The sequence below is a fragment of the Mesoplodon bidens genome, assembly GCF_964165515.1.
Source record: "Mesoplodon bidens genome assembly, chromosome: 16".
In the NCBI taxonomy this organism is placed as follows: domain Eukaryota; kingdom Metazoa; phylum Chordata; class Mammalia; order Artiodactyla; family Ziphiidae; genus Mesoplodon; species Mesoplodon bidens.
Genome location: NC_138173.1, coordinates 17,317,930 through 17,329,130, shown reverse-complemented (window position 1 = coordinate 17,329,130; position 11,201 = coordinate 17,317,930).

Below are 11,201 nucleotides of genomic sequence, written 5' to 3'. Positions count from 1 at the left end.
CATGTCTTTGCATACTGCACACTGAAAATTTTTATGAATGAATACACAAAAATGCTCATAATTCGAGAAAATGGATGGACCGAGAAAACGGTCATTAAGCACTGGAAGCAAACGACGAGGCAAATGATCGGTGTCTTTTGGTGCCATTCAGGGCAGTTGTATTCCCAGGTCCCCTAAGCAGAGTGTGCTGGAAACAGCCATGAAGCTCTTTCCTTAGAGACTCATTCCCTCTCTCAGGAACCCTGTGCTACACAGAACGGAGACCGTGCGCCGCTCGGAGAACAGAATGCATGCACGTCTCTGTGTTCTGAGGACTGTTCATACATCAGAGACATCACACTCCCCGAATCCGGTCCCACAAGTGTGTGCATGTGAGTGTGGCATTTACCAACAAATGAACAGAAGGCAACAAGAGCTCATCTCCTAGAAATAACATCTCCCATCCCTTCCCAGGCAGACTGCTCGGAAGCTTTTCAGGGGCTAACACTTGAGCGCCTTCCCCACGGGGATGGAGTCTTGCATTAATAACCCTCTCAGGGCTAAGTCAGCTTTGTGTGTAAGTCCACTCGGTGCCATATGGCAGTTTCCAATTCCTTTAGCAACTCAAGTCTGGCTAGGCTGCCCGCGATGATTCATTCTTAAAGGAAGACCCCTTCGGGGAGCAGCAATGCCCCCGCCACTTACCTAGCTCCCACCGACCCCGCTCTGCAGGCGGCACGGGCTCGGGCACCACAAAGGGCTGTGGGATTCCCCGCTCCCTCCGGGGCTCCTCTCCCCGCGACGGTGCCCTTCGCCAATGATCTGTCGCTGGAAATCCCCCTCCCCTCCACGGAGAGGAGGGTCTCCCCGGCTGGCTGGAGCTCCTGGCGTTTCTGATTTTGGTTTTTTTTTTTTTTTTTTGGTTTTTTTTTTTTTTTTTTTCACCCCTCTCTTTACATCCCTGACTCTGGTTCACGGTCTCTAGTAGGAAGGCTCAAAGGAGAGGCGGCGGGAGGAAGCTAAGGCATCCTTAAAAAGAACAATAATCTTCATCGATCTTCACCCCCTTCCCCTCGCGGGCCCCCATCCCCCTGCCGCCGCCGCCGCCGCCGCCCAGACAAGAGAGGGCTGGGATAGAAGAGGAAAAATCGAGCGGGGCTGAGCTCGCCGCGCGGAAGGAGCCGGGAAGGCGAGCCGCGCCAGCCGGGGAGTTGCCGCTCGCTTGGGTTGCCCGCGGCGCGGCGGCGGCGGCGGCGGCCGGCGGGGGCGGAGGGCGGTGGGTGCTTGGTGGGTGTGTGTCTGTGGCGGAGCCGGGGAGAGGCTGGGCGCGGGAGGCGAGGCGGGGCGCTCGGGGGCGCCGGCTTGGGCGCGCACACCGGCCCGCGGCCACCCCGCCTCGCGCTCCGCCTCCTCCCGCGCTCCGCGCACCCGCGGGCTGGAGCGACGGCCGCCGCCGCCTCCTTCTCTTCCTCTTCCTGGGCGCTAGCAGCTCTGGAGGTGGGCGGCGGCCGGGGTGGCGGGGCTGCGCGGCCGGCCGGGCACCGCCGCGGACGCCCGGGCTCGGCCTGGCGGCGCGGGAGCTGTACGCTCGAGCGGGGACAGCGCCCCGGGGCCCGGGGCGCGGGCGAGAGGGCGCCGCCCACACCTTGGCGGGCGCCTCCCACTCCTCCCGCGCGCCCGCCGCTCCCAGCGGCCCGGGCCCGGCTGCACACCCACCTGCTTCCCTCGGTGGCTGCCGCTCTGCGGAGCAGCGGGAGGGTCCGCGGCCCCAAGGGCGCCGCGGACAGGGCGACGGGGAAAGCCCGGGGCGCCCCGCCGGGATGCGCTCGGGCGGCTTCGCGGGATTCCCTGGGCCCTTCTGCTCTCGGCTGCTAGGTTCTCCCCCCGCCCGCCCCACACGCCCCTGACCCTGGCCCGCAGCTCGACCCGGGGAACTGGGGCGAGGAGAGACCGCTCCTGAGTGATGGGGCCCGGAGTATCCTCCCGGGGAAAGAGCGCGGGGATAACTAGGAGAGCAGAGAGGATCTGACTTTCCCCCGAGCACCTCCAGCTCCGCTTGGGGGCCGTCGTCAGCCCCGAAACCCCGCTTTCCTGGGTTTGAAGGAAAAGCCTGGTCGGTGGCAGCCGTAACTCTAGCTTCCCACGGGGGCGCTATTCGTACTCTGGCTTCCTTTCTTTGGCCTGCTCTCCCTGTCATCTAGAGAACTGTGCCAAGTTCCTCCTTGGGGAGGCCACCGAATGGACACCCAGAACTTTCCCTACCTTCATGTCGAGGTAAAGACGGGATGAACTTGACTAATAACATCACTGGGCTCTCTGGGTTGCCGACCCATGGGCTCCTCAACAGGCACGAGATAGAGACAGCCTGCACAGTTACAGGAAACAAAGTAGCTTGAAACACCCTTTTAAAAAGAATGCAGGCCGTGACAGTGTATTTAGAGTTGGGACTCTCTTCTGAGTTTCTTTAGGCCAAGAAAGATGGCTACTGAAGGCCCAACACACTCAGGTTTAAACGTATCTCACTTAATCCTTGCTTCTCTTTTAGCCCTGATGTACACCGGGATGCTCCATCACCTAGGGTTCTCTACACTTTGACTTCCCACATCGCCACGGGCCTTACCTTGTGCTGGGTGGTTTTTTCGAGGTGCCAGATGTTGGCCTTTCCGACGCCACCGCCCTCCGCCCAGGACCTATCCTGGTCCTTTGCTGTTTTCCAGGCTTCTCAAGTACGAACACTAGGAAAAGGAAGAGGACTCCCAGATGCTCAGACCTTTATCCCTAACCCTGACCTGTTCCCAAGCTTCAGCTCCAAACTTCCAGAGACCTGCCGGACGTCCATTACTACGCCTCCAGTCTTTCCAGCGTCCCATACACACTTCCTGCAGATTACTCTTCGCCAGCTACAACCCTGACGTTATCATTCCCTGGTCACAAATGTTCTCTGGCTTCCCCATTCCCTGCCAGACAGTGTCTGCACACTTCTATGCCATTGCACGCCGCTGGAGTCTCTTCTGGGGCACTTCTCTCCCAGTTCCGGATCCAAATCATTCCAGTATTTCACGGCCCATGTTAAACTCCGCCTCCTCCGTGACCCCTCCCTTTTGACGTCCATAGCACGCGGTCTGAGCTCTCTCTTTAAAGACATATGACCTTCAGCTGCCTACAGAATGTATGTGCTTCCTATGTAAAAGTCGTACCATCTTAAATGTTTCTCCAGGGTAGATTCCCTATAACTTTGTTTGCATTCTTTACATAAAGCCCAAAGCTACACATACAAAAAATACCTATTCATCCAACAAATATTTATTTGGCAACTTTTCTCAGGAACTCGATATTTGTTAATTGAATGGGATTTACAAAATATTTTGTCTAGAAAGACTACTTAAGATTCGTTTTAGGGGTATGCCTAAATATAAGTGGTATGATCTTGCATAAATTTATGGGTGTGAAAAATCCCCTTACTTTACAAGCCCTACATCAGTATCACTGATCACCTTCAATAAGAATTTAATTATTTGACAAGTGTTTGTTTTTTTGTTGTTTTTGCGGTACGCGGGCCTCTCACTGTTGTGGCCTCTCCCATTGCGGAGCACAGGCTCCGGACGCGCAGGCTCAGCGGCCATGACTCACGGGCCCAGCCGCTCCGCAGCATGTGGGATCTTTCCGAACCGGGGCACGAGCCCGTGTCCCCTGCATCGGCAGGCGGACTCTCAACCACTATGCCACCAGGGAAGCCCGACAAGTGTTTGTTAAAAAACATTTTTTTACCTTAAGTTTCCATTATAATTCAGAGATCTGAATCCATTTTCCTACTAAGTTGTCATTGATCAAGAGAGCAGATTATCTATTGAGTAAAACACACTGCTGCTATCTCCATAATGGGAAGGAGGGTGCTAGGAGTAATTATCCATCATGCCTGGGTCTTGTCTGTAAGCCTGCAATGAAATGGAAAAACAATCTTTGGAAATAAAATCTAACTCCACTTACAAAATTACTCATAGCTCAAATGGGCTATAGAGAATAACCCTTAGTATACAAATTTTTTGGAATAGCTGAGTTCTCCATGTGCACAGCTTGAATTCTGGATGACTGCAAAAACTCTTTTGTGTTGATTATCACCATGTGGTTTTACTGCCTTAGTGTATATAATTTTGTCTTTTTTTAGTTATTCTCCGAAGAAAAGATTAAAATGATCTAACTAAAAAGTCAGACGTTTTCACATTGCTCCTTAAGCCATCTTTTGTTTTTTACCTTTTGATATTTATGGAAATGTTCCTCTTGCTTGTATTTCAATTTTTCAGATTTATCATGAGATTTGATGAAATTATATTAGAAGTAAAGGAGAGAAATATCTGTTTAAAATGTCAAAATGATTTCCTCATAATACTTGGTAAAAAAAAATCACTTTAGGGCTACCCTGGTGGCGCAGTGGTTGAGAGTCCGCCTGCCGATGCAGGGGACACGGGTTCGTGCCCTGGTTCGGAAAGATCCCACATGCCGCGGAGCGGCTAGGCCCGTGAGCCATGGCTGCTGGGCCTGAGCGTCTGGAGCCTGTTCTCCGCAACGGTAAAGGCCACAACAGTGAGAGGCCCGCATACCGGGAAAAGAAAAAATCACTTTAATATAAGTTTAACCTGAAATACTCTTATGTGTGTCATTAGATCAATTTAGATGAAGAATGTGTTTCCTCATACATCATAATGCTGGTGTATTAGTATATTTATGTATATACACACGATATCAAGCAAAATAGGTTTTTGGTATTTTTTGTTGAATAAAGTGTTTGAAAAATATTTACTATAATCTGAATAACATCATTACTGACTACACTTTAACCTATCAAATTGGAATTTTCATTGGCAAGTTGACTTACAGAAAGAGCCTGTATAAGTAAGAATAAAGTAGTAAAGGCTGGAGAAAGAATATATTTTAAAATGTTAAAAGCAGAAGGGTAAGAATTTACAAGTTTTTTGGAGGCTAAATAATTAGAATTTGATTTAAATTTATTTAAAAAGTTAAATGGAAAGAAGTTTATGACATATGAGTAAAATCAAACAAAAATAAAATTTAGTTTAAAAGAGGAATCTTTAAGAAGATGTGAACCCCATTAAAGGAAAAAATGCACAAATATAAATGTAAATATGTGTGTGTGTGTGTGTGTGTGTGTGTGTGTGTTCTGGAAGAATATACATTAACCAGCTAAAGGAGTTACTTTAACAGTTGAAAGGCAGGCTTACTTTTATTTGGTATAACTTGGTTTTACCAAAAGATGGGTGAATATTTATCTTCTCTAAACATCAGCACCATTATAAAGCAAATATACACATAGATTAGGACTACACTTTTTTTTAATGGAGAAAATACTGCTGTGGTGCTCATCATCATACAAGAAAGCAGGCACTGAAGGGTGATTAGAATTTACCACGTTGTTACACCTACACTGCCTTCTTTTTCCCTTCTAAATAACAAGGTAGGAAAGCTGGGCAATTTAGAGCAACTCACGGAGTCCTAGCAGCCACTGAAATCCTGCACTCGCACATTGCAGTGAAAGTTTGAAAAATAAATGAGCCGCTTGTGTGATCCACACAGAAGGACAAAACACTTCCAGATTGTGAACATACCACCAGCACAGTGGATCAGAAAGCTCCTGAGGCTCTTAGAATAATCTGGGCTTTGGATAAGTAGCAAATGGATAATCTCCAACAGCAGAGGAAATACAACCAGTTACAAGTGAAAGAGCCCTCTTTGCAAATGCAAGGACATTTTTCGCAGCCCCGGACTTTACATTATTATAAGCAAAAAGTGGATATAATGATATAACATGTCCTTCCTGGCTTTGCAAGTACTTTGTCTCTCAGAAGCCAAGATACAGCCACGGAGAGCAAAATTAAATTAGTCACCCATGGTCTTTTCGGAGAAATTTCTGAGTGGACCTAGCAGTTGGGTTTAAATTGTGGCAGATACTCTGACAGTGCCTTTGTTCCCTTCTGAGAATGAAGCCTGGGCTGATGGTACGTTCAACAGAGACATCCTCCCCAAAGGGCCACTAATTCTCGGAATGACGAAAAAGTAATGCTGCCATAATTCTTGGTGTTTCCTGTTGTTAGCACTCTTGCACCTTTAAAGCCTTGCAGTGTCAAGTAGAAATATTGATCGTTACTGGGATCCATAGCCTGACAATTATTGCTCACTACTAATTAAAGTTGTGCTTTAATGTTTTGTTCTAAATAAAATATACTATGGTAATAAATATGAAATCAAAGCTTTTTTAAACCATGCTAGCACTGTCCATTCAGGAAAATTATATCAAGCATTTAACACAGTAATTATGGAAAAGCATTTAGTCTTAAAGACGACTGGATGTGCATAACTAGTGAAAACTGCTAAACACCTATCAGAAGGCACACATTTAAAAATACAGAAATAAAACAATTATTTTCACTAATGCCAACCTTTGTTTAATTACTACTAACAAAGTGTCAGTTTATAGAACTACATGTATATGCTAATTATGACAGTCAATATTTTACTTCATAAAATACGTTATTGTTTTAGATATTATGTACATTATTTGAAGTTAAATACTGTCAATGTGCATGTTAGGTGGTTGGTTCTTTTTATTAGTCTAATCCTTCTCAATTGAAAAAATGAAGACTTCTTTCAACAAACACAGGTATGTATTTTAGAAAACAAGAGCAAGTGATTTTGACTGGAATTTAAAATACAGAGATGAAAACTTTGAAAAGACTATTTTTTTCTCATCCCCCCACCATCACTTGTACTCTATGCAGAGCTAAACCAGGCCCAACCAGATTTTAGAATCTGTCATAGTTAATATTTGATTTAGTTAATTGCATTGCTCATAGAGATAATCAGATATGGGAATGGAGAATCAGACATGGAAATTCAGCCTGTGAAATGAATCTAATTAGCATGAAAGCTATCTAACTGGACTGGCTGCTCCTGCTATCATGGAAGTCCCCATACTGCCCCAGCAATGGATCAGTTCACATGGCACTGTGTTGAGAGATGTTCGTGACACGAAAGAAGCAAATCATCATGAGCTCTAAGTCGGCCATGACTCATCCTATCATTTCCTTCCCAGCACATAAGAAAGTGAGTTCAGTAGAAAACTAACCTCTCCTGAGAACAGCAACAGAAATTAGAACCACATCCATGGTTCATGCTAATTTGAGTAGGGGCATGAAATCTCACCTGCAGAAATTAGAGAATTTCTCTTCTTCCCTCTTTCACGACATATATTTACCTCCAAAACTAGCCCCTGATATTAGCTGGGGGTGTCCATCACTGGTACCAGGTAGGGTTAGCTAATGATAGTACACACAAAAAGAAGCATGTCATTCTCTTATACTGCTTTGAAATTCCTAAGTGTAATGTTATGACAACTGCATTTGATAACAAGTGAAACAAGAGAAATCTAGTGTAAGCCTCATCATCTTTTCTACTATGAATTGCATTAACTTAAAACATTTCTGGGAATCCCCTGGCAGTCTAGTGGTTAGAACTCCCTGCTTCCACTACAGGGGGCACGGGTTCGATCCCTGGTCGGGGAGCTAAGATCCCGCAAGCCGTGGCAGAGCCAAAAACAAAAACAACAACAAAACAAAATAAAAAAACATTTCTAATACTTATATTCCAATGAGAAATCTTTAAAGTTCAGCATTTTGCACAAAGTTTATTTGAAAATTTGAAGGGCACTGTATAGGATGTCATGAAATTGTTGTTTGGAGGAGAATGTGTTTCTATATATACATAAAATGAAATTTACCTATTAAGAACTACAAACTCAAGAGAGTTCCCAGGAACGAGAATTTCAATACAGTGCCAGGTTATTGGCTTATGTAATTTTCTATATCACCTAGGACAATTACCAATGGTTGTAGAACTGGAAACTAATGCAAAAGAAAAGTTACACAGAAAAAGCAGAGTGGGTAAATTGAATTAGTTAAATAGTGAATGCTGAGGAAGGAACACTTTCCTATCTCTTCACAGACACTCCAGTTTATTCCCCAAAGCATGAGATTTGAGTGCCCATAGACATTATTATTGTTTGGTTTGCAGAGCTATATAAACTACTCCTGGGATCCCCATTTGAAAAATGTGACAGTTGACATTTAGATGACTGTTACAATTTGACCTGGAAAATTATGGTCAAATCTGTACACTTTATTACCAGAAGAACGTGGCCAGATTAGAAGGAATTTGGAAAAGATTAACGTAAATGATTAAAGAAGAAAATAGGAAGAGGAACATTATAATTGTACTACCAGAGTGACTGATGAGGAAACAGAGGTTTACAAATCCTGTCTGAGGAATGAATGGAAGTAACATTGAGATTACTTTAGTGTCACAAAATAAATACAACAGAAGAGTGAGATTAAGATAACCAAAACCTCTATTTTTGAAACATCCCTTTTGTAAGATATGAAAAGTTATTATAAAATATTGTCTTCTCAAAGTATCAAGTACTTATAGTAAGCCCCTCTTGAAAACAAAACAGAGCAAAGCAAAACAAAATGACACTTAGACTTAAAGAGTGTAACTTTCTTAAAATAAAGAGCTACTTTTCTTATCCTCTCAAGAAAAAAAAAAGTGCTTTAGAACATTTTATCCTAATAATACTTGCTAATGTAAAGAGAACCTGGGGCTTCCCTGGTGGCGCAGTGGTTGAGAGTCCGCCTGCCGATGTAGGGGACACGGGTTCGTGCCCCGGTCCAGGAAGATCCCACGTGCCGCGGAGCGACTGGGCCCGTGAACCATGGCCGCTGAGCCTGCGCGTCCGGAGCCTGTGCTCCGCAACGGGAAAGGCCACAACGGTGAGAGGCCCGCGTACCGCAAAAAATAAAAAGAGCACCTAAAAAATGTGATACTTTGATGATTTAAATAATAAGGCACATTATGTAATATATCTTTGGGCCTCATTGTATATTGAAAATATATAGTTATATCACATAATAAACATTAACGTTATTAAATACTTGGACTACTTATTGCTTTATCCATAATTATGATTTAGAGAATTAAGATTCTAACATGTCTTATGTCTAAATGAAAACCTACTTGACAATGTCAGAGTAAGTAATTTCTATACAATTTCTATTTTTTCTATATAATTTCTATACAATTTCTATTTTTTTCCTTTAAGAAATATATAGATTTAGCCAAGTCTTTGGTGTTCCTATTTGATATTCCTTCCCTATTTCCTTCTTGTCACACTTTATGAACAATTTTATATCTATCACAGCTAGAGTGACAGTTTCAGTAGCTAAAAGATATATAATAATTTCTACCACAAGTTGGGTTATCCCTTAGAAAGTTGCACGAAAATTATAAAATTAGGAAAGTCAGAATCAGTGCTGACCACAGCCTCTCTCTGATGTCCCTGCCTTTTTCTCTCTTGGTGGCCATCCCTGCCTCTAGAACCTTCATCTAGATCCAGATGACTCCCAAAGCCATATTTTCTAACCCTTGATAATTGCAATTAGTGTTACATTTCTGGCTGTCTCTTGGAGACTTCCACTTGGATATTCTGCCATCGCCTCAAATAAATTCATCTGAAATAGTTCCTCCCCTCAATCTCCAGGCCTGCTAAGTTACCTCTGTTCTTTCCATTGTCCTGCTGGAAAGCTTTGGCAGCATCTTAACTCATTGCTTGCTCCTTCCCAGGTTCAGTTACTTACCAAGTCTCTTTGACTTTTCTTTCATAAAGTCTCCTAACCCAGTCTTGCGGGCGTGCACGCGCGCACACACACACACACACACACACACAAAACTTCTTCATACTTTACCTCATTCCCATAATTCCCTCCAGTATGCATTCTTCCCCCACTATCACCTTCCCCAAACACTCCTATCATCCCATCTAAGCTGGATTTAAAAATGATACCCTTCTGGAATTCCCTGGTGGTCCAGTGGTTAGTACTCTGCGCTTGCACTGCAAGCGGCCTGGGTTTGACCCCTGGTCAGGGAACTAAGATCCCGCAGGCCATGTGGTGACGCCAAAAAAATAATAAAGAAAAAAGATTCCCTTCTACCTATAGAATAAATCCCCAACCCCTTAACCTGAGGTTCAGTCTTTTCCATGATTGACTCCAGCCCATGTTTCCACCCTCACTCTCCACACTAGTCACTATCCCTCAAAGAGACTCGACCTTTCCCAGTTCTACACTTTCAACCACACCACATTCTTATCTTGCAATACCCTTCCCTTCCTTCTCCATCAATCGGAATTCTAAAAAGTCCCACCTAAGTAATAATCATAGTCTCACTTACTCCCTGAAGCCTTCCTTGACTACTTTAGGCAGAAGAGGTTTTGTTCTCTCTTAAGCTATAACACATTATTGCTACTCACTTATCTTAGAAAATGGTAGCATTTCACATTTAGCACAGACATGCTTTTTTCTACAGTATATTATATTGGGTGTCTAATATATGTATTACTGCGGTCTCGTCATTGCTTCTTATAGAGCACTGCAAAGGTCATCTGTTTCTCTACTTAGATGATCAGCGACTTGAGAGAAATTTGGTAAAGACAAAATGAAAAGCCATGAGCTTTGAAATTACAATCATCTATGAAGTTCAAAACAAACTCAAGAATTTGCTGTGAGAGTGGGCAAGTTACTTAGCTTCTCTAAGCCTCAGGTACCTTTTTTGTAAAAAGGAAAAGGATATACCTTTATATGGTTTGAAAACTTGCTTTAAAGGCTAATGAAACTAATATACATAGAGATATCATCCACAGAAGGCACTCAGAAAATGTGGATTCTTCTTTTCCCTGTGTGTCCTCTGAGTAGCTTACTCACAGTGGGGACTTTGTCAAAATTAATTGATAACAGAAATTTTGGTAACAATTTAAATGTTTAACATTTCTTAGAAAAGAAGTTCCTTGGTCTCACTAGAGCAAAAGTGCACAGGAGAGATTAGAGAATAATAGGGTTGACAATGTCAGTTGGTACAAGACGGAGGAAAACCTGGATTGTCAGGCCATGGACGATTTTCCTCACTTAATCTGAAATAAGACATGCTGAAATACATTGACCTGAGAGTCATGTGAACTGTTGCTCTCTTTTGAATTTGCCCCCATTGTGATAGGTGGGAAAGAACCAGAGGAGATGTTGAATAAGTGCTAGATATCTGTAAAAGTGTAGACTTCGTTTCAGAAAGCTGGGCTAGTGTCCTGGCCTTGATAATGAATAGCTGTG